This window comes from Hylobates moloch, unplaced genomic scaffold, assembly GCF_009828535.3.
Source record: "Hylobates moloch isolate HMO894 unplaced genomic scaffold, HMol_V3 SCAFFOLD_4, whole genome shotgun sequence".
Taxonomy (NCBI): domain Eukaryota; kingdom Metazoa; phylum Chordata; class Mammalia; order Primates; family Hylobatidae; genus Hylobates; species Hylobates moloch.
In genome coordinates, this window is record NW_026652279.1 from 119,494,173 (window position 1) to 119,520,897 (window position 26,725).

Here is a 26,725-nt window from a genome sequence, read left to right on the forward strand (position 1 = left end):
AGCCTGAAGCGTTGTTGAATTTTGTCAAAGGACTTTTTTGCATCTATTGAGATAATCATGTGGTTTTTGTCTTTGGTTCTGTTTATATGCTGGATTATGTTTATTGGTTTTCATGTGTTGAACCAGCCTTGCATCCCAGGGATGAAGCCCACTTGATCATGGTGGATAAGCTTTTTGATGTGTTGCTGGATTCAGTTTGCTAGTATTTTATTGAGGATTTTTGCATCAATGTTCATCAAGGATCTTGGTCTAAAATTCTCTTTTTGTGTGTATGTCTCTGCCAGGCTTTGGTATCAGGATGATGCTGGCCTCATAAAATGAGATAGGGAGGATTCCCTCTTTTTCTGTTGATTGGAATAGTTTCAGAAGGAATGGTACCAGCTCCTCCTTGTACCTCTGGTAGAATTCAGCTGTGAATCCATCTGATCCTGGACTTTTTTTGATTGGTAAGCTATTAATTATTGCCTCAATTTCAGAGCCTGTTATTGGTCTATTCAGAGATTCAACTTCTTCCTGGTTTAGTCTTGGAGAGTGTATGTGTCGAGGAATTTATCCATTTCTTCTAGATTTTCTAGTTCATTTGCGTAGAGGTGTTTATAGTATTCTCTGACGGTAGTTTGTATTTCTGTGGGATCGGTGGTGATATCCCCTTTGTCATTTTTTATTGCGTCTATTTGACTCTTCTCTCTTTTCTTCTTTGTTAGTCTTGCCAGCGGTCTATCAATTTTGTTGATCTTTTCAAAAAACCAGCGCCTGGATTCATTGATTTTTTGAAGGGTTTTTTGTGTCTCTATTTCCTTCAGTTATGCTCTGATCTTAGTTATTTATTGCCTTCTGCTAGCTTTTGAATGTGTTTGCTTTTTCTTCTCTAGTTCTTTTAATTGTGATTTTGTGGTGTCAATTTTAGATCTTTCCTGCTTTCTCTTATGGGCATTTAGTGCTATAAATTTCCCTCTAGACACTGCTTTGAATGTGTCCCAGAGATTCTGGTGTGTTGTGTCTTTGTTCTCATTGGTTTCAAAGAACATCTTTATTTCTGTCTTCATTTCGTTATGTACTCATTAGTCATTCAGGAGCAGGTTGTTCAGTTTCCATGTAGTTGAGCGGTTTTGAGTGAGTTTCTTAATCCTGAGTTCTAGTTTGATTGCACTGTGGTCTGAGAGACAGTTTGTTATAATTTCTCTTCTTTTACATTTGCTGAGGAGTGCTTTACTTCCAACTATGTGGTCAATTTTGGAACAGGTGTGGTGTGGTGCTGAAAAGAATGTATATTCTGTTGATTTGGGGTGGAGAGTTCTGTAGATGTCTATTAGGTCCACTTGGTGCAGAGCTGAGTTCAATTCCTGGATATCCTTGTTAACTTTCTGTCTTGTTGATCTGTCTAATGTTGACAGTGGGGTGTTAAATGTCTCATTTACATAGTCACAGGCAATATGGAGAATTGCAGGGAGGTCTCTTAGTGTAGTATAGAGAATACACACTCTGTGGTGTATAGTCTAATAAAATAAATATAAGCGCAAGCTTACCACCCAGAAAAGTCACTCCTCTTTCACAGGTATCAGCGAGTAAGGCATAGGGAGAGAAGAAGTATTCTACTCCAGATGAAATCTTTCCACTTGGAAACATTATGTCATAGAAAAGGGAACTGTCCATTTATAGATATAACAAGTATTACAGCTCCCATTTCAAAGATAACAAAACTAAAGTTCAGAAATCTTAGGTAACTTAACAAAGATTATACAAGGAGGACATTGTGGAGCCTGGGCTCAGACTTTTTAAATCTGAGTAAACACCTTAGAACATCTTCTATGTACTTGAATATCTTCCATGAGTATAGAATAATAGAGTATAGATAGGTATGGGGTATAAGATATAGTGAAGTCAGTCAGCACCTTTGCCTTTAAGATATTTTAATCAAATTGGGGAGTAAAAAATTTAGGATAATTTCAGCACAGTTCTTTCTATATGATATTTGAATGAGAATTCCAGGAGCAGACTGAGACAATGCTCTTTTGTGTCAAAAGTGGGTTGGTTATGGTCATAGGCAGCTTCCCAGATGAGGTGATAGCTAAGTTGAATCTTGAAGGATAGTAAAAACTAGCCAGCTTAGGGGGGTAGAGGATGAATGACGGAAGGCAATTCTGAGTAGAAGGAGTTATGGTGCAAAGATAGGAGACAACATGAAAAAGTTGAAGGATGGAAAATGGTTCCAAATGACTCGGTTAAGTAGCACAAATGAGGGAGTGTTAAGGTACAAGACTGTGAATATATTGGCTTTTACTTAGTCAAGAATCTACTACCTGCCAGACACAGTATTGTGTGCAGAGAGAAAAACAGCAATAAATAAGACAGATGGTGTTTAGGTGCTCAAATGACACCATCTAATAAACACTCTGATTGGAGAAGGGTGTGCTCCTCTAGAAGTACAGGAAGCAGCACCTACTTTGACCTGAGATGGACATGGTTATGTAAATAGCTTCCTAGCAAAGGAACATCCAACTTCAGGAATGACGTATAAGCAGGGTTTTACTCGAACAAAGGTAGAGGAAGAAAATTCTAAGAAGGGGAAATGGGATGCGCAAAATAAAAAGGCAGAACAAGGAGAGGACAATTTGTAAATTGAGAAACATTGGAGAACAGAATCTGAAGCAAAGACATTGATTCAGCCAAAAAATTGATGATATTCTAACAAAAAAACATGTATAGTCTATCATCACTTTAGTAACTGTTACTTTTATAGCATCACTTCTAACACCTGTGATTCCTTGGGAATTATTTTTTAACACTGCAGGCCAAAAGGACATCAGATGGGTCAATCACATGACTATACATACAGCTGTATGTTGAGAGGCTGCTAACTCGCCCCAAAATTCAACACCGATCATATAAACTCTATACATTTCGTGACTGTATTTTCATCCCATTGACTGTAGGCTTTTCTCTTGTCAAAATAAAAATGTCCATACGACTCTAACATTTGCTTTTGCTGGTATGAATACCATAGCAGGTATAAACTATTCATATTTGATGGAATTAGAATAGAAACTTAAAACTTGACATGGAGCACCTGTTCTACAGTGTCAGAGCTGACTCAAATTGTACTTCTATTCACAAAATGGGACCAATAATAGGGCTTGTACAGGGAGGTTTTGCAAATCAAATTATAAGCAAGAGAGGACCTCAAAAGTAACCTCTGAGATAAAGGTTTTTTTTTCTGTGTTTTCAATATGCTTCCTTATAGATTTAGATGGAAAACTTGTTTCAATGTTTCACCCAAGTAATATATGTTTTTCTGATACCTCAGAATCATTAGAAGCTTCATACACATTTAGTATGTATTTATTTTGTTATTTTAACACTTGTATAACTTCTAATCGATATTTGAAGGAGAAAGAATTGCTTTCCTGTTTTATAACAGTTTATATGTTGCTATGTTACAATGTGACATGCTTAAATGGGATCTCAAATTTCATAAATAAAATAATCTGTGAGGTAAAACAAAAATTTAACAATAGAAAAAGGAAATAAAATATGATTTATGAAAATAAGGTTACAGCTTTAAAATATTTTGAAAAAAACTCTACATTTTAGAGAAAAACATTACAAAGAATGGAATTGTCAGCATTAAATATTTGCTCGAAATCAGCCATCCTTAATTTTTAATGATGCTAACAATAGCAGCAATCCAGCCTCTTGTTTTGTTTTGTTTACGTGATGTGGTTATGTTGCCATTATTTTGACAAGTGGAGTTCAGAGGGAGTTCACTCAGAGATACCACATCTTTTGGAAGATGCAAGGCTGGCACTGGAAGCCACTGGGGACTCTGCTTTACAGTCTAGATATGAACATGCTTAAAACAATTTGGAATTTTCTATTTGGTGTCCTGCCCCTAGCTATCTTATTTGTTGGAATCTGTGATCAGATTACAGAAAGATTACACTTTAACCTATATTTAATCTAAACTAAATAGATATCAGAAGCCATGTTAAGAAATTCAATTTTGTTGCTTTTAAGAGCCAGGTGGAGGGTGGTGTTTTATTTTGGTATATTAACTGTTGCTGAGCAACATAAGTTGTTTTCAATATAGTTTATATCAGTGAAGGGCAAATGTAAGTTGTTCCTTCATTTCAAGGGGATGCTTTCTATAAAATTTCCTCTACAGATACCAGTATCTCTATGGACAAGAGGTCAGAAGGAATTCTCACAAAATGCGTGTTGGAGAAAATCTTAGGGGAAAAATATGACTCCTAAATGGTATTTTGAAGTTTCAGACATTGCAGCCTTGTCCTTTTGTATACAGTGGTTACATTTATTTTTGTAATAGTAAAGTGCAGCTTGTCATTCTATTCTTTTCAATTATTGTTCTTTTTATTGCTATTTGAAGCCAGTAACTTTACAATACATTCTAAGCTCATCTTTAATAAGCATTTACAGTTGAACAGACTCGGGTTATTCTCTTTATTACTTCCAAGCTTCATAAGGTCTAAGTAGTTTCATAAGACTTTCCTATGCACCATAAAGATGAAGCAACACATAAGAGACTTCATGATGCCTTTTAAAAATTATGTGCATGCCTCACTTTTGTTGTATAGATGACAAGACCACCTTTAATTTGACTTGCATATTATTTTACAATTACTTAGAGCAACTTGACTTTTTTTAAAAACCAAAGAATATTTTTGTGGAGTTCTAGGAATACAACTTTTTCACTAATCGTGAGATGTCTCAGGTCTTACAAGAAAACAGAAAGGCCACAGGTTTTTTTTTTTTTTTTTTTTTTTTTTTCCACATTGCTTAAAGGAAAATCAAATAACCCATGTAACAAATGAAAACAAAGATAGGAAAAAAACATAAAATTGCACAAAAGACTGCTACACCTCTAAGATGAAATCTTTTCCATTTTAAACTACTGGCAAATTTTTATTTAATTTCTTTGAGGAAGTAATTGAAGTAAAATGTTAATAAAATTTAATTAACTGCACAATCGACTCTCTTTACTGTCTACATGATACAGTTTTTTTCTTGTTTCAAACAAGGAAGAGCAATTAATCTTTCCTTTTGAAACAAAGAGGTATACAAGAACTCTGAAAAATTGTATGCTATGGGGTTTGAGAAATTGTTGGCTTTGTTTTTGTTTTTTGGTTAAGGGGACTGAATGTATTCTAAATTGTCACTTGCAAGATGCTTCTGTTTGGACTATTGGAAGCCAATTCAGGTCTGCTGTTCTTGAGAGTGTATAAAACTAACATTGTTATGTAGTTTCACTGACAGAGGCGCACTCATGCAAAGCAAGATGGATGGAATGTCAGTTTTCTCTATCATGGGATCCCCATTTAGTGACCCAGATGAGGACTGAGCTAACTTGTCACACAAGCATGACAGGGCCAGATACGACTTTTTAAATGAAGCTCCAAATCTCATATAGATTTGAAGTTGCTGCTAGAGCACAAAATTTGTCATAAAAGACTTGTCAGTACAGAGTTCATTAAGGTAAAGGATGATAGTACTTTATCTGGACACAATTGAGCTTGCCTCTGGCGGCCTAATCTTCAGTTAAAACAAAGTTGTGTTTTGTTGTGTTTCTTCTCTTTAAAGACTTTTAAAAACTATTTCATTAAGCTTTTCCTTGTTCTTTACTCCAAACTCAAAAGTTTCTTGTAAAATTTTCCCCCAATTTTACTTTTTTTTCTTTGTTTAATTTGGACATGTGTTTATGATGTCCGCTCACAGTCACTTGGGACTTGCCTGAGTCTTTAGGTGAGGTGTTAAGCTTCTCAGGGCAGAATTGTAATGCTTAGGTGAAAGACCAGGCTCTTGATCACTGGCTCTGCGACTGCCCCACTAGAAATTCTATGGCTTCCATTGAATCTTCTTTTATTTAGGGTCCAGAGATCAATAAAAGTGTTCACTATCACAAGACCGTCCAGGACTTAAGATAGATCCAAACGTGACAATGTCATGAAAGGCTTAATTCCCAATTACAAGTAGCTATGTCAGAAGCAGTTTCAATGTTTTCGAATATATCATTTTGATAGCAGTTTACTATGAACTTCAGCATAATTTTAATATATACATCTTCCTGAAAGAACTTTAAAGATGTTTTCATCTATTTGTACCACCCCTACCCACTCACCATTCTAATTCAAGGAATATTCCCATGAAGTTATTAGGGGCACAACTCCTATTATCCTCATTTTACATGTGGGAAAAACAAAAGAAAGGCAGAGTAAAGTTAGTATATTCTTGTTTAGGAAAGTAAGAAAATGATCACTGATTTACCTTCTACTCCTGATTTCCAGCTTAATGTACTTAGCCTGAACTGAGATAAAATATCAAATCAGTATCAGGAACATGCTGATGCTCCATCCAGTCCTCTTTTAGAACTAAAGAACTTCTCCCTCAGCTGCTAGGAGTGTTGCCAGATGTTAGGCCTCCGCTGATAGCCTTTTCCAGGAATTGTTTGCAACTTAAGAGAGTTGTTATTCCTCTTTTCTGTGTAACCAGCACCCAGTGAATGTTCTCTGTAAGGATACAAAGGCTTAGACAGTTGGCCCAAATTCAATATATCTTTGAAGGATCACCTCAGCTTCAGAACTTACCAGAAGACCAACTGAGGTTCCAGGTGAGAATGCATTACAGAACAATTTCTCGCCTTGCCCAATCAATTCTACTTTCTTCCCTTTTTCCTAGAAGCTTTGATTCTGAGAGCAGTCTAGAATACACTTCCTGCATCCACATTTTTGTCTTTGAGTCTGCCCTCAAGAAATGTGACCAGTGACACGATATTTAAAGTATATTAGGAACCAAACCCACCAATCTTAAACACTTCAACTTTTTCCTCTTAATATATCTGATGTATGTTGAAATATTTTTCTTCTGTTACATGGTAGTCAAATAGCTTTTGACGCAAAAAATATAAGGGTCTTCTTATTAAAAATGCTTAATAAAATCAATTTGTAAGTTGGCAAATAATAAGGTTTTTGCCTTATGTCATTTTGAGTGTGAATTAATTTTTACGTCAGTAAAGCAATTATATTAAGGGCACATTTGAAAAGATCAAGTAGCCTCACTAGGTGCACAGAATAACCATCCAAATTTTGCTCTAAAACCATGGACAGGTTCTCGCCTTGTGCACATGATCCCCAAGTGGAATGTTTCCTTCTATCTGAGACTCATTACGAAATGTTTATTGAATCATAGTATCATCCATGCTTTCTAATTTTAATGCAACACATCTGTTTTCGATCACTATGTAACGAACTATCACAAACACACAGACTTAAGATATAATTTTACTTTATTTTAGTTTATTATTTTTCTCTTTATTACATTTTTATCTCACAGTTGCCATGAGTCAAGAGCTAGGCTTCGCTGGGTCTTCTGCTCAGGCTCTCAGGAAAGTTGAATTCAAGGTGTCAGACATGTTGTGTTCTCATCTGGAGGCTCAGTTAGGGAAGGATCAGTTTCCAAGCTCCCACATGTTGTCAGCAGAACTCATTTCCTTGAAGCTATAAAATTCACTTAAAGTTGCCACATCAAAGCCAGAAAAAGGGAGAGAGAAAGAGAGAAACAGACACTGGTATTTTCCTTCCAATTCCGACCTTTAGACCACTGTTAAAAGAGCTCACCTGATTAGGGCAGGCCCATCCACATTGGTCTTTTTATTAACTTAAAGTCAACTAATTGATTAGTTATGTCATCAAAATCTCTTCACCTTTGTCATGTTCTATTGGTTAGAAGCAGGTTCCATGTCCCACCACACTCAAGGGGAGAGAATTGCACATAAATTGGGGCCATGAGAGTTATCTCAAGAATTGTGCCAACTGCATGCAGTAAAAATATATCTATTACAAAATCAGGTAGCATGATTTTTGAAGTTAAAAACATATTCACATATGTAAGTATAATTTTACATAGAAGGTATAGAAAATATGTACATTTCAGCTTAGGAAGAATCCCAAGATTGGGGTCTTACCACCCTAACATTGGAGTCCAAATAATTATTAGTCCATGGTTTCTTTGCCTGACTCTTTGGCTTTGTGTTTTAATTCTTATGAGTGTCTATTCCCAGTCAGGCAAAGCCCCAAATTTGCTTCCTTGAGTAACACATTTCATTTTACTTCTGGGACTCAAATTTATCCAATGTCTCTAATCTCTCTTATTCAGATGACTAATTGCTTTGCATAATTGTTGGCTTAGAGTTAATTGTTCTTTCCTCAGGAAGACTGGCAATGTTTATTTTTTCTTCAAAATGACAGTATATGTGTACTTATGGTTCCCTGAACAAAACGCATGCCTCTTGTGTTGCACTGGAGAGTCTGAGCACATTATATACAATCCATTATAGTTAGGATTGACCACATGACTTACTTTGACCAATGGAAAGTTACTGGATGTAAAAGAAGCAGAAGCCTTTGCACTGGTCTCTGGACCTTCTGTCAATTCACCATAAGGAGAATTTGTCTTGAGTAGCCATTGGTCTAATGTGGATAAGAGAAAATTGAAGTAGGCCTGAACCTAACCCACACTATGAAGTCAGTGCTGGTTGACTTGCATCTTGAAGTATATCCACCGAGTAGAGCCTAGCCAAGACTGGATTAACTATAATCAGTTCTAGTCAGGCCAGGTGTGTCATTCAAGTCACTGAATTTTGCAGTGGTCTGTTAGTGCCACCATGCCCAGCTAATTCTTTTTCTGGTAGAGATCATGGCCTCACTACATTGCCCAGGCTGGTCTCGAAATCGTAGCTTCAACCAATCTTCCATCTTGGCCTTCCAAAATGCTTGGGTTGCAGGCACGAGCCACTGTGACCAGCACCATCTAAAAACAGATTCATCAACAATAGTTGTGCATCTTAGAAATTTGTGCATTTTCTAAGACTAGCGAAGTATGTTGACATTGAGGATTTCATTCTTTCCCTTAAAATGTTAACTATAATGTCATTGGTCAAAAGATAACCATCAACAAATAACTTTATTGGTTTAAGCATCCTACTGGGCAAAGCACTAATTTGTGCTTTGCTATTGTGTATTTGTAATCATAACTGAGATGGGTTAAGAAAACTTCCAGAAAGTATAGTTTTATTCAAAGAAGGACACTGTGCACTGGAAGACTATAGCTTTTAAAAAGTGTAAATATAAGTAATCCCTTGTAACTCCTAATTACCTTAATTTGAATTTAACATTTTCCTTGGTGTCCTCATTCCTGCTAAAGTTTCTTCGAAGCTGAAATGTATCATAATTAACAGTCTTGTTCATGCATTTCATGTGTTTTCATTGTGGGAATAAAGACCTAAAATTCCTAATTAGATGAACACAGTCTTTGAAAGTGGTGAATTTGGAATGACTCTTCTATTTGAGGTAGCACTATTATTTCTAATAATAACATTAGCTATAATCACCATATTACTCAATACTAACATGTGACTCTTTTTTGACATCAAATAGCTTAACTTTTCCAATTTTCTTTCTATATGAAAACATTTGTATTTTCCTGCCAACCATATTAGACTATGTATTTATAATATCACTCTTCTAGGACTGATGCCTATGTGCTATTATCATCTTGTGTCCTTGTCCCTAATAAATGTTTCCCTGTGGGAGCCACATAGCACTTAAAGCTGCCTGCAGTCTTCCAGGAGGCAAATAATTAGCCATGGAAATAATTCCATTCCAAAGGGAATTCAAATTAACTACAATTCTCATGCATTTCTCCTTGATGTGAATGAATATCATGTAAGTTAAGCCAAACTGCTTCTATTTGGATTTAGTTCTGAGACTTCTCTTATTGTGGATAGAAAAACTCTAGTGACTGAGAATGGTCTTAATCTGGGATGAGATGTCTTCATCTAGATTCCGTGATTTTTGTCTTAAAAACCATACTACATTAAACTACATACATTAAACTTTCAAAGACAGAGCACATCTGACTACCTAACTCGTGGACTCATTGTGGATTTAATTTTATTTGCTAAGTAGTCAAATTAAACACGTAAATAAAAATTACAAATGTATGTATATTCTCAAATGTGAGTTGATGGTTGCCTGTCTTACCTCTGGCCTAATTTGATATCAAAATCTGTTAATTTTGCCCTGCTCAAGATACACACACACACACACACACACACACACACACATATGTATAAATTCTACTGGCTAAATTAATCCTTTCTCTTACGAAGTCCCTACCTATGGTAGCATGTATTGTAGCTGTTCTGTACTTTCCCCTGAAGGTGACAGATTGGGTATTTATTACTGTTATTACTAGATTTGCAGTGCTTGGCCAAATCTTCAAGAACCCCTGGTTTCATTTTTTTTCTTTCTTCCCTTTAAATTGTTATTCTTTTTTCTAAATCCCTAATTAAAATTTTCTATCCTCTGCTACCTGTGCAACATGTACTTCACTTCCCTGACTTCTGCCATTGAGTTCCGACATTCCCCTGTTTTGGCTCCTATATCGTGTATGTGACTAACTTTTCCCTTGCATCACTAGCTTTTCTGTTGGGAATAAACTCAGTTTATGGTGCATTCTGATGCCCCGTGTCTTTCTGAAGCTTCTTCTCTCCCTTCGTGTTGTAGAGGAAATTATTTATCTAACCTACAAGAAAATCTAGTTTTTGGATAGGAAACAGCTAAGTTCTGTGTAGTTCCACAAAGAAGAGAGTTCTCATCAAGAAAGTAAGAAAAAACTTTATTTATATGCTCTCTGTTTCTTTAAATCAAAGTAGCCATATATCAAAAGCTGTTGGCTGACATAGAATCAGAGAAACACTGCCTCAGCACTTTTATCTTTAACTCGTTACTGCTCACTAAATAAGAGTTGTGTAATTATAAGTCATAACAATATAGATAATCATACATATAGAGGAATAAAATAAATTAAGTTGAACTTTATAAAAATGAGGCAATGGATCTAAAACTCAGTATGTTCTGCTAGGCTTTGAGTAGCTTTCTTTTGGTTTGATTTAAATGAGTTTGTGTCTCTTAGATGAGCCCACAGGCCAAACAGTGCTAGGTGTCTCAATAACCACCATAGGAAGTTTATGAAACAAATTTCAAGGCAAGAGCTGTAATTACCACACAAAAAAAATAAATGGCTATCAGTAAAGACTATCTCTTCAATGGAAATGTCTTACTTCCTGCCTTTCTTTTTCTCTGTCTTCCCCACCTGACACGTAAGTGTGGGAATCATTAATGCTGTTCACAACACCTCCATCGCTCTTTAGTCTAAGCACATGCAGCACAGAGTGGCTCACCTCCATGCCCTTTGAAGTTACAGGGGTTGTGAGTCTTGCTTTGGCCATGCCTGACTTCTGGACATCACCACCAGAAGCAAATGGAATGATTTGCCATGTAACTTTTTCTCTGTTAGTGCAACTAGAAACAGAACCACTCAAAACGATAGCTTTTCCATGAGTCCAGGCCATGGAGTGATGACAATGACTTGGAGCAGAGGCCCCAACTGAACTTCAGTGATTAAAGATAAACGTTAAAAAAAGACAAATCATGATGCAAATGAGAAATTTTCAATAATATGGAGCATTAAAATCTTTGTATTTTGTCAATCTCTCTTTCTAAATATATATATTTATTATATATATGTGTGTGTATATATATAATAAATATCACATATACCACAATCACATATACCTACATATATACACACAGATGTCACAGGAATATTATATATAATCTATACTAAGTATAGTAATGTTGTAGCTCTTTTGCTCCCATAGTTCAGTGAGCAGGAGGGAGTGGCACCCAGTGGCTTCTCCTCTCCAGTTGTTTGGCAAGCAGGAGGGACTATTACAACTCTTTTACTTCCTACACCTGTAGCTTGGAGAGCAGGAGCTCTTTCACTCCCACAGTTCAGTGAGTTCTGGGTTCTTGTCTCATGACCCAGAGGAATAAGGTACATGGACACCGGAGAGTGAGTAAGGCAGGGTAAAATGTTATTGAGTGACAGAAAGAAAGCGCTCTGCAACAAGAGGATGTCCGAAAGTGGGTAGCCATCTGTGAGGCTAAGTTTGGGGTTTTTATGGGCTTAGAGTAGGGGATAAGAAGTTCTCACTCTTAAGTTTCCTAAAATTCTAGTTTCTGATTTGCTTAGCAGTTTGTTCTTCCTCTAGAAAAGTTATGTGCTCTCATATTGCCAATTCTTACTTTATACCCAAACTCTTAAGATGGGGATAGAAGTTCTCACTCTAGTTGTGGAATCAATCTGGATCTGGCAGCTCGATTTTCAGGCTTTAAATTGTCCTTGGCTTGCAGGTCGGGCTTCACTGGGAACCCATCCCTGTCTGCCTAGGAATTTGCCTGTGTCTTGTCAGTATCAATAACATAATAAAAAGCTCTTTCAGATAATAGAAATATTTTTCCAAGAAAATAAATATTATTCTCCAATGTAGATAAAGGAAGGTATTGCATCATATGAATGTATTCTCTTATAATTTAATGATTACTTATTTATGTCTTTGTTTTAACCTATTTGACTTTTTTCAAATATTTGTGACAATAAACAATATCTGATAAGCATCCCAGCTTCAGAATATTTTCATAAAACATCATTATTTTCTACAGAACATAAGTTTCTGTGTGTAGAATTTCTGAGTCATGCATATAAAAAATTGTGTCTCATATGTGAAAATAAACTTATTTTTTAGTGTAACAATTTACCTTTTACTAACTGAATGAGTTTTTACATTTTTCTGCATTCTTACTGAAAATGAGAATTAGTTTTGTTAACTGTTTGCCAATTTTACTAATAACTTTAGATTATTGAATTCATTTGCTTTTATTTAATAACTGTGCCTGTATATGTATTTTTATATTTTTAGTTATTATTTATTTATATATTTTGTCTACTAGATGTAGTACCAATATAGACATGTGTTCCAGTTTGGCCAATATAGTTGTGTGTATCACCATTCTTCTGGGGTGAGTCAGTGAGAGAAAAACTTTCTTGCTTCAGAAAATAAAATCTTGAACTTCCCTGGATGTGAATATATCGAATCATATAAATCTGTATGCTGATATAATATACACAGTCAACCTCTCCCTTTAGGCTATAAAACTGAGATATAATGTAAATTGTGTTATCAATAAGATATCTTTTAACTGTCTCCAGGAGATTTTCTGAAGACAAAAGTAGTTTATATTTGTGATAACTGTTAAGATAATGTCATATTTTTATTTGATCAAAACTAATATTAAATTTGTCAAAGAAAACTGAATTTGAACTCTTCACAATACATTATATTTGTGTTAATCTTTTGTATTTAAATTTTAGTAATGCCAACTATTTTCTCCAAAGAGAATACAACAGCAACTATAAAACTCCAGTAGTGTCATCTAATAAACTGCAAATCAAGTCATTTTCACTATACCAGTAGAGGTAGGAATAAATCAGTTATTAGAATAACTGATTTCTGACAATGGTTTTTAGATTTCTAGGTTGTGATTATCTAATTCATGTTTTATCTATGAATATAATTTGAACTAGAGCATTTGAGTTTGAGAAAAATAAAATAAAAATTGAGATACATTTCAGTTATTACAGATGTGTTTGCAAAACTGTTTGGAAAATATAAGTGAAACAAAGGTTGAGGTAATTAAAAACTTGATTTGAAACATGAATAGAATTAAAAGCGTAGGAGTTACTTATATAATATAAATATAACCGGACCTCAGATCTGAATCTTCATCAAAGATTACAGTCCAGAAATCAAAGTTAAAGTCAAAACTATTTTCTTGAATTAATTAAATGTGATTAGTGGGAGATAGAGACATAAATAAATTAGATAGATAGATAATCAATAAATTATAGAGATAAACGTAGAAATATCATAGATAGTTGGTAGATAGATGACAGAAATAATTTTTCTTTTTCAGCCACTTCCTTTACTCAACACAATTACTCTTTTACTTCTGTTATACCTCACCCCCCTGAAAACCAGCGCTGCAGCTGTCAGCCAGCATTATCTCTTTGCCTTTTTTAATCCCCCTTGCTTCTGTCCTATGACACTTGAAATAATTTGACTCTTAGGACAACATCTGCATCAGAGTTAAGGTATGAGAAGAAGGTAATTGGGCCAGTAAAAATCCTCTTTTGCAGGTGGATCACAGAGGCCATTAATAATGGCTGTTCTATTTCAGAAAATAATCCCTTAAGTGGGAGTGAAAGTGAGATTGTTACTTTATACTCAAAGAAATTTCTCAGTAATGCCAATATAGAAAGGTGGAATAAATATTTTATATTCTACCTTTAGAGTCCAATGTGCTCTTTTATTGAGGACGATGAATCTGAATTGGCAATATGAGAGCACATAACTTTTCTAGAGGAAGAACAAACTGCTAAACAAATCAGAAACTAGAATTTTAGGAAACTTAATTAAATCATTGCTTTATTAGTACTTAGGTTTTAAAACATCTATGAGAGAATGATACACAAGAAATAAAATAGAAATATAGAAAAATAATTAATGATTGGGGAAGATACCATCATGGGTGTACTAGTCTTAATAGAATAAGCTATGCTGAAGTAGCAAGCAACTTGTAACTCCCAACAAACTAACAAAAGTGTCTTTCTCACTCACACGGGATCTACTACAGAGTGAGCCAATCCTGGGCATCTGATCTCAAGGTGCTGACTCAGAGATCCAGAATGCTTCTTTCACAGCTACATAACCTTCCTAAAGAAAGTCTGAAGGGCATTTCTTTTTTTCATTATAGATATAAAGTGTATTTATTCTGCTCACATGTCCGTGGCCTGAGCTAATTACGTGGTCTTATCTAAATGGAAAAAGATGATAAAATATAGTTTTCTATTTGTAAAGGATGGAGGAATATAAAACAATTTGGAGTAAGTATACAGCACAGTAGCTACCCACCAAGATAGGATTCTGTTGTTTAATTATAATATGGGTTCATACAAGTATAAAAATCTCAATTTTCTGTAAAATATATATGTAAACAATATCACATTTATATGCTAAAATATCTATAGCGACTTCTGAATGAAGGAATTCTTCGTGGCTTCTTTTATCTCTCTTGAGCTGTTTGTGCATGATATTTTAAATTTTTGAATCTTAAATAAGCATAACGTGTACGTAATTAAAGTGTGCTTAAGTTTTATGTGTATATAAGCATATGTGTGTATATGTATAGAGACACAGGGAGAGAAATAAAAAGAGAAAATACCCTTATTTTCTTCTCTCTATTTAATTTATTAAATATGAATGCAAACAAATGTTTTGCATACCTTTATTTGTTATATTCTGGAAAATTGCCTTTTAAAATTCATAGTGGTCTACAAAAAGCTGTTTTTTGTTTTTTGTTTTTTGGTTTTTTTTTACTATCAATAGCCTAGTCAATTCATTGATTTATCTAGCTAATATTTATACATGCCTTTTTTTTTTTCTTTGAGACGTAGTCTCACTGTGCTGCCCCGGCTGGAGTGCAGTGGCGTGTTCTCGGCTCACTGCAACTTCCAGCTCCTGGATTCATGCCATTCTCCTGCCTCAGCCTCCCAAGTAGCTGGGACTACAGGCACCTGCCACCACGCCCAGCTAATTTTCTGCATTTTTAGTGGAGATGGGGTTTCACCATGTTAGCCAGGATAGTCTTGATCTCCTGACCTCGTGATCTACCTGCCTTGGCCTCCCAAAGTGCTGGGATTACAGGCGTGAGCCACCGTGCCGGGCCACATGTCTTCTTTGTGCTAGGCACTGTTCCAACACTGAGGGTTTCACAGTGGAGACAAAATTTAAGAGCACTATGGAATTTACATTTATAGCAAGAGAAAGACAAAAAATAAATGAGAAAAAAATCAATAAAATAGAATGCTGAAAGTGTGAATGAAAGAAGTAAAACCGGTAACAGAAGTGCAAGGGTGGTAGAGGGAGGAAATTTAATGTTAAAGAGAAGGTCTTTCCATTAAATTGATTTCTGAGTAAAGAATTTATAAGGAAGTCTGAAATGTAGATGTCTCTAGGGGGACCATTCCAGACAGAGAAACCAACAAGAAAAAGAAATATCCTGAAGCTGAACACAGGCGAATGTTCCGGGAATAGGAATGAAGCCAGTGAGGCCAGAGGGGAGAAGGCCTAGAGTTAGAGATCAGAGAGGTCAAGCATGTGGCAATGTATTCTCTGAGATCTTTCAAGCCAGAGCAGTGAGTTTGGCTTTTCATGAAGGAAAGTCATGGGAGTGTTTAAACCAGAAAAAGACATAATATATAGTCTACTGAGTCACTCTGGCTGCCGTGTGGAAATATATGTTAAAGAGGGCCAAGAACAGAAGTAAGTAGATCATTTTGAGGCAAGAATCAATATGAGATGATGCTCACTCCAACTAGAATAGTAGCAACAGAGATGGTGAGAAATTGTCAGGTTATTGATCCATTTTGAAGGGAAAGTCAAAAGAATTTGCTGATAGAACAAATTTGGAATGTGAAAGTAAGAATGGAATTCCCCTTTACCTAGAAGAGAAAGAATTTGAGGAAAGGTTTGAGACATAAAATCAAGAGGCATACTGTATATATTGTTTAGAGGCCTCATAAAATAACTAGGTGAAGGTGTTAAAAAAACAACTGTGTGTTTAGGAGTCTGCAGTTTCAGTAAGAGAGAGTTTCCCTGAGACTAAAATAATATCCATTCATGCTGCTTTTGTATTTATTATATCCTAGGAACTGTTTTGTCTACTATATGTATGAGTTTTTAATTTACACAAAATTCCCATAGGTACTATTATTATCAACATTTTACAATGAGAAGGCTAAGACGTAAAGAAATTAAGTATTTGTTCCAAAAACAAAGAGTTACTAACTGATAGAGCAAATGTCTGTGTGTCTATTAACCCTGTTTATTGTCTCTATTGGTAATTAATTATCATATAGCTAACATTTAAAGCCATGAAATTAGGTGAAATCCCCAGGGGAGAGTAAGGGAGAATGGAAGAGTTCCAAAGAGGGGTGGAAAAATAACATCTTATGAGAAAGAAAACAAGCCAGGTTGTGCTGTCTTGGAAGCAAAGACAGTATTTCAAGAAGGATTTGATCATGTGTATAAAATTATGCTGATAGGCTAAATTAGAAAGGCTTCATGTTGGCTTTGGGGCTTAATTGCATGGAGGATTTGGGGAACCTTGATGAAATCAGCCCAGTGAAGGGACAAGCGTGAACTTCAGAGAGACAAAAAATGATGACAAGAAATAGAGATACTTTTTGAAGAGCTATTTTGGAAGCAGAACAATGGCAAAGAAGGGTGGTTAGATCAAAAAGGGATTTTTTGTTTGCATACATTTTAAGTTAGAAGAATATGGCACTGTCTCTGCACTTTGCTGATGTAGAGTATATAAGCACAAGTGTAAAGAGGTGTTGGGAGTAGAGAAAATTATCATGCTATTTTGTTTATTAATTCAGTGAATGAGAAAAACTCATCAGCTTAGGGTAAGTCAAAGTTCTGGAGCTACAAGAAGATAAATGAATAGGAGAGATAGTATATATCTACTGTCAACGAAAAGAGTCAAACTCTATAAAATATTTTAAGAGATTTATTCTGAGCCAAATATGAGTGATCATGGTCCGTGGAGGTCCTGAGAACATGTTCCCAAGGTGGTAGAGGTACAGCTTGTTTTATATATTTTAGGGAGGCATGAGACATCAAACAAACACATTTATTAGAAATACATTGGTTTGGTTCAGAAAGGCGGGACAACTCAAAGTGGGGGCTTCCAGCTATAGGTAAATTTAAACATTTTCTGGTTGACAGTTGAGTTTATCTGAAGACCTGGGATCAATAGAAAGGAAATGTTCAGGTTAAGATAAAGGTTATGGGACACGAAGTTTTATTGTGCAGAGGAATATCTCACATAGCAGACTTCAGAGAGCGAGCAGGTGGTAAAATTTTTCTTATTGGACCTAAAAGGGTGCCTGGCTCTTAGTTGGTTATCTCATGGATCTGGAAAGGAAGAAAGGAAAACAATGGGGAGAGGGGATTATCTACAGAAGTGACTTTTTCCCACAAGAGACTTTACAGGGCAATTTCAAGATATGGCAGAGAAACATGTTTTGGAGTAAAATATGTTGATTTTCCTCCTTGTGTTGCCAGAGTCAGATTGGAAAGTAAGTCATGATATACAGAGTTAAATAAAACCCATCTGATGAGAATTTATGGTTTGTAGGGCTTAACTCCCCAGACCCATTAGATGGGAATTTGGGCAAGATTTAAAAAAAACAGAACTTACTCCTCACTACTGTGAAAGTTAGGCCACATTAGGGTCAATTTCACTCATAATAGGAGAAATGCAAATTAATACTACTCAGAGATGTCATTTACCCCTGCAGATGGGCCCCATCACAAAACCATTACCATACATTACTTTTGGGGAGATCTATCTTACATTGACATTGGGAATAAATAATGGTACAACCCCAGTAGAGATAAATTTAACAATATCTAGAAAACATATATGTTCATTTATCTTTTGACCCAGCAAGCCCACTTCTATGAAACATTGCCAAAAATGTAAGAAGGCTTGGGTCTAAGGTTATTTACTGTGGTATAATTTGTAATTACAAAAGTTTGGAAATAATTCAGGTGTCTATGAGTGCAGGACTAGTTGAATAACTTATAGTTCATCCACATACTGAAACATTCTGTAGCTTTAAAAATGAAGAAAGAACATCTATGCACCGACTGGAAATAATCTGCAGGATGGAATATAAAATGAAAAAGGCAAAGTGCAGAACAATAAGTACTGCATGCCACTTTTTCTATAAGAAAGAGGAAGAGAAATGTGTGTATGTATTAACGTGTTCACTCATATGCATATATATTTGCTAAAATAAGTTTTAGAAAAGTAAATAAAAATTAATCAAATGCTTTCTATAATGGTTGGGAAAGACAAGGACAGAAGGCAGAGATATAATTAGAACCCTCATAATAATTCTTTTTATGTAGTATTGAATTTGATAATTTATGCATAGTTTATATATTCAAAAAATAAAATTTTTATCAAAGGGAATAAAGGCAGACAGCAAAAGAAAAAGGGAATTAAAACAGAGTATGCTGCTAAAGTTTGAAATTTTTTAAAAAAATTCTGCTAAGTAGGTAAAAATATTTTAATGAAGTTTTAATTTGCATTTCTGCTATTTTGGCAAAATCGAGCATCTTCTTGTAGTCATAAGACTGTTTTTAACTTTTTTGAAAAATGTGGTGTGATTATTTGTTCCTTTTTGCCCATGTTCTGTTGTGTGTTGTTCTTGATTTTTAGGAATTCTTTTTATACCAGGGATGCTAACCTTTTCTCTGTGCTATAAAGTGCAAGAATTTTTTTCATCAGTTCATTTGATTTATAACTTTGATCTTTTTTGTTATGCAAAATAATTATATAGTGTTAAAGTGTATCAAAATTTATTTTATTGTTTTAGAATTTTGAGTGTTAGGAAGTTTTTCCTAACTTCCTGTAAATATTACAGGAATAAATAAGATAACATAATTATTCCTACAAATAATTATGTTATCTTCTAGTCTCTCTACGGTTTCTCTCTCTCTCCTACCTTTCTTTAAACATTGTGCCACAGCAAAAATTGTACTCTCTAAAATTACAAAGACAACGAAGACTTATTCCAGGCTATTGCAACAGGGCAAGAGGTTCAACTTTACTAAAACAAATGGACGAAGAGTTTATAAGAATTGAGGTAGAGATGGCATAAGGCAAGAGGATCACAGGCTATTTGTATTTGCTAATTGGTCTTACCCTCCGCCCCCCGCACCCTCCTACCCACAAAAAGTAAACTGTCTTGTATATTCATGACAGGAGGTAGTTTTGCAATTTAGAGAAAGGGGATCACAGAGGTCAAGCTCCTACTCTCCCAAGACATTGGGAGGTAGAGATTCCATCTTTCTTGATGATTACATTTCAAAGAGATGGCTGCCAGGTATTTGAGGAAAAAAAAGTCCTGATTACTAAAGCTAGGAAAAGGCTTTCTAAAATATTTTCACATCAAATGGGCAGAAAAAAAGATTATAATTACAAGTTTTCTAAAGTAAATCTTCTAAGAACCTGGAGGGCAGGGGCCTAGAGCCAGGAAGTCTGGCTAAAGTTTATTCTTGCTTAGGGAAACATTAGGGGACTCTAAGTCACTTCCTTTCTTCCAGGCTACTTTCCTTTCTTCTCTTTGTCATTTAGACAAGTGGTATATAATCCTTTCATAATTTATATTGATATACAGATAGATGACGTTTGACTGCTGCAACTGGTGCTTATCTGGGATCTAGAGGCAGATATCTGAGGATCTGTATTAATGGAAACTTTTTCACAATCTCCATGAAATAAACAGCTGCTTGCACACATGGTTTCTTTCCTATTACAGTACTGATTTTTCACAAATATAAGAAAAAGAAATAATACTTTATAAGAACAACAGCAATAAAAAAGAAACAATCTCCCTTATTTTTATTTGAATGAATATTTTTTTGTGAAAAGCTGTTTTGTATTCAGGTGGCTATGTAATCCTGTAATTTCTCTCGAAGTTTTCAGAATAATTTAGTACCTTCTTTCATTATAGGTATCCAAATGCATAACAGAGATGAGTGAGCTTGTGAGTTTCTTTAATATTTATTTGAAAATTTAGTGATATAGAGTTATAATTGATCAATATTACCTTCTCTGAGGAGTAATTTAGAGACTAAATGCTATACATTAATTGTGGATTTGTTAGAATAAAGTCCTCTGGATAACACAGAGAAGCAAGAGATGTATTATATAAGGCTACCCCAAAAGTAAAAACTTTTAAGGAATACAACAATTGTATGAACATAGTTTTCAAGCTTTTAATTTGCTTTTCTCTCCTTGAAAGCATTCCTGGCCTTGATATATCAAAACATCATCACCCCATCTACCACTGTATGTTTTATCATAAAGGTCAGCACAAAATGCATAAATAATTTAAATTCAGAATTTATTTTTAAATTGCTTAGAAATACAATTGCTGAGAAGTTATGATACAATGCTTTATATCTACCCAACTATTTTTTAATGCTTTAAGCATCACTCAAAAAATGAGAAATACAATAACTTTTATGTTTCATATTGAGTTGACTTTACCTGAATAAAGGGGCAAGCCCTAATCCTTCAGCAAGCTGATTTGAAGAGAGGACTCAGAAAACAATACTCATAGATAGAATGATGTGGCTCCCTGAACGTTTGCTGCCTTTAAACTCTAATCAATTTATAGAAATTAAATCACTGCCATGCCTTTCTCTAGACTAATATTAATAGTCAGACAAAATGGAAATAACAAATATATACAAAATTATATAACTATTGTATTTTTTTGTTTTATTTTATCTACAAATAAAAACAAGCTAGTATTCATATAATGTGAAAGGCTGTTGTTTTTATGTGTGTTTTAATGCTTTATAAGAGCAACAAAGAAAAACATTTCAGAGCTGTAAAAAACACCTTTTTTAGTGTTTAGAAATTACATATATTTTGGCCGGATGCGGTGGCTCACACCGGTAATCCCAGCACTTTGGGAGGTCAAGGCGGGCAGATCACCTGAGGTCAGGAGTTCCAGAACAGCCTGGCCAACATAGTCAAACCCTGTTTCAATTAAAAATACAAAAATTAGCCAGGCATGATGGCGGATGCCTGGAATCCCAGCTACGCGGGAGGCGGAGGCAGGAGAATCACTTGAACCTAGGAGGTGGAGGTTGCAGTGAGCCAAGATGGCGGCATTGCACCCCAGCCTGGGCGACAAAGCAAGACTATGTCAAAAAAAAAAAAAAAAAAAAAAAAGAAGAAGAAGAAGAAGTTACATATATTTTAAAGATACATAAGCCCACATAAGGGAGCACCTATAGGCCAATGCTGAATAATTTGAGCATCAAAAATAATGATAAATACTATTGAACAAACACTGACTATGTAAAAAGTTATGATATTAACTCAAAAAAGTAGAAAGAAAAGACCAAAAACAAACTTATAAACTATGAAAACAAAGCATTAATTATTTTTTGCCTTTCCAAATAGTCTTCTTTGATGAGGGGAAAATCTTTACTGAAGAATTATAACTAATAAATGTAGGATAAATAATAGAACTAGAAAGCCACTGTTATCAGTGGTAATTAAATGATTGAATCAGGCAAAGAATAAGGACTATAAAATTATGACATGAAAGGTTCAAAGAAAATCTTGCAGTGGAGCTATTTGCAGTCCTAACCGCTAAAAATAGATTTTGTTCCTCTGGATGTGGTGCTAAATATGAAGCACCCAGAACAACCTATGAAGGAAGTTTGCCAAAACTTCTCTGAATCTCATCACATTTTAAAGATAACTTATTATTTATATAAAGTGAATTGACCCCGTGACAAATCAAAGTAAAAAGTATGACGTGGGATATTTTAAAAGAAAACATAAATTTATTTGCAATAAATTTATGATAGAAAACTAATATGTATACCTTGTTAGAATCTAAATTTGAGCAAATTACTTGTAAAAATGTATTTTAAAGACTATCAATAATATTTACTTGTTGGCTATTTCTTCTAAGATACAATTTCCAATGTGGGACTCTGGTTCCTGTGACCAGAGGCTCTGTTACAGACCTTATTCCCAAAGAATTGTGTTTGTCTGTTTCAACCTGTTTAGAAGCTACCTGAAGGACTGACACAAGTCATTTGTCTTTGGTTTTTCTAACTTGAAACTCACACCCAAAGGACTATAAATCATGCTGCTATAAAGACACATGCACACGTATGTTTATTGCGGCACTATTCACAATAGCAATGACTTGGAACCAACCCAAATGTCCAACAATGATAGACTGGATTAAGAAAATGTGGCACATATACACCATGGAATACTATGCAGCCATAAAAAATGATGAGTTCATGTCCTTTGTAGGGACATGGATGAAACTGGAAAACATCATTCTCAGTAAACTATCGCAAGGACAAAAAACCAAACACCGCATGTTCTCACTCATAGGTGGGAATTGAACAATGAGAACTCATGGACACAGGAAGGGGAACGTCACACTCCGGGGACTGTTGTGGGGTTGGGGGAGGGGGGAGGGACAGCATTAGGAGATATACCTAATGCTAAATGACGAGTTAATGGGTGCAGCAAACCAACATGGCACATGGATACATATGTAACAAACCTGCACATTGTGCACATGTACCCTAAAACCTAAAGTATAATAATAATAATAATAATAAAAAAGAAACTCACACTGGACCAAAAAGCAGGGGACATTTCCCAAAAACATTGTAAGGTCAATGAACAAACTGCAGCCACCCGGGGCGACATTACAGTTGAAGCATACAATAGAACATCAAAAGCCTTAGAGGAAAAAATTGGGGAGAGGATTTCTTTGCAAAATTAGGCCATTCAAAAATGCCTGTTTATATGGGGAATAGAGAAAGCCACGTGCACGCCCAGAGCATAATGTATGCACACAAAAATCCTGAGAAGACTCTAAGCTTTCAACTTTGGCTGATCTCTAGTCTCAGTGACAGCAGAGTTGTAAACTGCCTTACTAAGTGTTGAAGGCCTTAGCACATACTATAAGCAAAGAATGAGATTATGTTTGTTGTTTTGTTTTTGCTTTCTTTTGCTCTTCTCTGTCTCTTTCTCTCTCTTTCTTATTTTAATTTTTCCTCTTGTGTTGCTCAGAGAGAAATCTGTTAAAAACACTAGTTGAACACACACTAAAGAAACAGAGACATCAGAGACTACACATGACAGAAAATACAGACTATATGACAAAAAAGACTTTATAAAAGTTACTAAACAAGTAACCATCTATACCTTATGAAAATAAACAACAACAAACCCTAAAGAAGGGAAAGAATCTGACTTCTGAAGCTACCACATTGTAGTATTCAAAATGCCCAATAAAAACAAACAACAAAATCAAAGGCATACAAAGAAAGAAGAAAGTGTTGCCACTTTGCAAAAGAAATGAACAGAAACTATCGTTGAGAAAGTATAGACACTGGACTTACTAGACTAACACTTTAAAACACCTGCCTTAAATATTCTCAAAGAGCTAAAAGAAGCCATAGATAAAGAGCTAAAGAAAACCCAGAGAACAATGTATTAACAAATAGAGAATATTAATAAAGAGACCAAACTTTAAAAGAAATTGAACAGAAATTCTACAGATAAATATTTTAATAACTAAAATGTAAAAACATGCTAGAGGGTTTTGGTAGTAGAATTGAGTAGCAGAAAGAAGTATCAGAGAAGTTGAAGACAGGAAAAATTTAAATTAATGAGTCTGAGCAGAAGAAAGAAAAAGGAGTGAACAAAGTAAACAGACTAGGTGAACTGGGGCACTATCAAGCATGCCAATATATGCATAATGAGAATCTCAGAGGAAAAACTGGAGAGAAGTGGGAAGAAATAATATTTGAAGAAGTAATGACTGAAAATGTCTCAGATATTTAAAAAGACATGAATTTACACATCAAGAAGCTCAGTGAGGTACAGGAAGAATAAACATAAAGATATTAACATGGTGACACATTATAAACAGATTGTGAAAAGCCAAGGACAAAGATGGAACCTTGAAGGAATCAAGAGAGAAGAAACTCATCACGTGAAAGTCATCATCAATAAGATGAAGGCCGATTTCTCAACAGAAGTTATGGAGGCTGGAAAAGAGTGAGAAGACATTTTTAGAGTGCCAAAAGAATGAAAAAAACTCACCCCAAAATTCTATATTCACCAAAAGTATTCTATATCTGACAAAATAATCCTCCAATGTAAAGAAAAAAGGCCTTTCTAAATAAACAAAAGCTAATAAACTTCATTTGCTAACAGAATTGCCCTATAAGAAATACTAAAAGGTGTCCGTCAGCTAAATATAAATATCAGTATTATTACGTTTCTAGTTTGCAACTCCTCTTTCTATTTCCTGCATATTTTGAAAGACAAATATATAAAACAGTATTTATAAATTTATATTAATGGGTATAGATTATATAACGATATGATTTGTGACAACAAAATTGTGGGATAGATTTGTATAAGAGCACAGTTTTTGAATGCTATTGAAGCTAAGTTGGTATCTATTTAAAGTAGATTGCTATGAATTTAGAACTTTAATAGTAATCCCTAAGAAAATATCTAAAAATTGTTTGCAAAAGGAAATAAGAAGAAAATTAAAATGGTATGGTAAAATCTATTAAACATAAAAAAGGCAGTGATGTAGGAAATGACAAAGAAGGGATGACAGAAAAAAACAAATAACGAAATGGCAGAAGCCTCTTGTTATCAGTAATTACTTTAAATGTAAGTGGATTAAACTCTCCAATCATAATACAGAGAGAGGCAGAGTTGATATAAATAATGGTCTTTTAAATTTAGATCCAAAATGACAAATAATTTGAAAATGAAAAAATGGAAGAAAAAAAGATACTCCTTGCAAATAGTAATCAAAGGCAAACTGAGTTGGTTATATTAATACGATACAAAATAGACCTTAAGTCAAAAGATATTTCAAGAAGTAAGAAGAGTATATATTGACAAAAAATGAATCCATCAAGAAGATATGACAATTATAAATGTATATGCAACAAACAACTGAACTCCTGAAACATATGGGGCAAACATTGACAGAATTGGAGGGAACAACAAGCATTTCTACTAAGAAAATGGAGAATTTAATACACTGCTTTTAATAATGGGTAGATAGAAGATGAATAATAGAGAATGTGAGAAACTCTGTAAACTAGTGAGACCCAACAGCCATATACAGAACACTCTCCCAGTACAGCAGAGAGTACATTCTTCTATAGTGCACATTATACAGTCTCCAGGATATTTCAGGCCATAAAATAAATTTCAAGGAATTTGAAAATATTTAAATAATGTAAAGCATAAAAACAAAAACACAACATATAGAAACATGGAATGCAGTGAAAGCAGTTCTGAAGGGAAATTTAAAGCACTAAATATTAAATTTAAAACTAAGAAGAATATCTCAAATCAATAACTCAACTTTACACCATGGTTACTAGAAAAATAAGAGAAAACTAAACCCAAAAGTAGCAGAATGATGGAACATTAATGATTAGAGCTGAAACAAATAAAATAGGGAATAGAAAGAGAATGAAACACAAAATTGGCTCTTGGAAAAGGTCAAAAAACTGGCAAAACTTTAGCTTTAAATACAAAGTAAAAAGAGAGAATACACAAATAACTAAAACCAGAAATGAAAGTGAGGCCATCCCTGTTTATCCTTATAGAAATATAAAGGATTATAAAAACAATTATGAACAAATGTACACCAAACTTGGTGACCAAAGAGCAATAGACAAATGTTTAGAAACACACAATCTACAAAAGCTGGATTATGAAAAAACAGAAAATCTGAAGACCTGTGAGAAGAAATTAGATTTAACCAGCAATAGTAATAGTAATAATAATAACTTTCAGCAATGAAAAGTCCAAGATCAGATGGTTTCACTCACGATTTCTACAAAATATCTAAAGATGTAACACCAATCTTCTTCAATCTCTTTTTAAAAATTAAAGAGGAATCACACATACTAACATATTCTATGATGCCAGTATGACCTATACCAAATGCAGACAAAGATATGTCAAGAAAAAAAGACAACCAACCAATAGCTCTTGTGAATTTCATGCCAACATCCTTAACAGAATACTGACAAATGGAATTTAATAGCATATTTTAAGTATTATATACC

The 26,725-nt window shown here is 34.6% G+C and overlaps 1 long non-coding RNA gene across 1 annotated transcript in view; it reads left to right on the top strand.

Annotated features, from left to right (window-relative positions):
* The window catches only part of LOC116466428 (uncharacterized), a 36,472-nt gene extending 18,512 nt beyond the window's left edge, over positions 1-17,960 (top strand). The window contains exons 2-3 of the long non-coding RNA XR_004247540.1: positions 14,730-14,859; positions 15,424-17,960. This is a non-coding gene — a long non-coding RNA (uncharacterized LOC116466428). The remainder of the gene's footprint in view (positions 1-14,729; positions 14,860-15,423) is intronic.
* Positions 17,961-26,725: the final 8,765 nt, after the last annotated feature.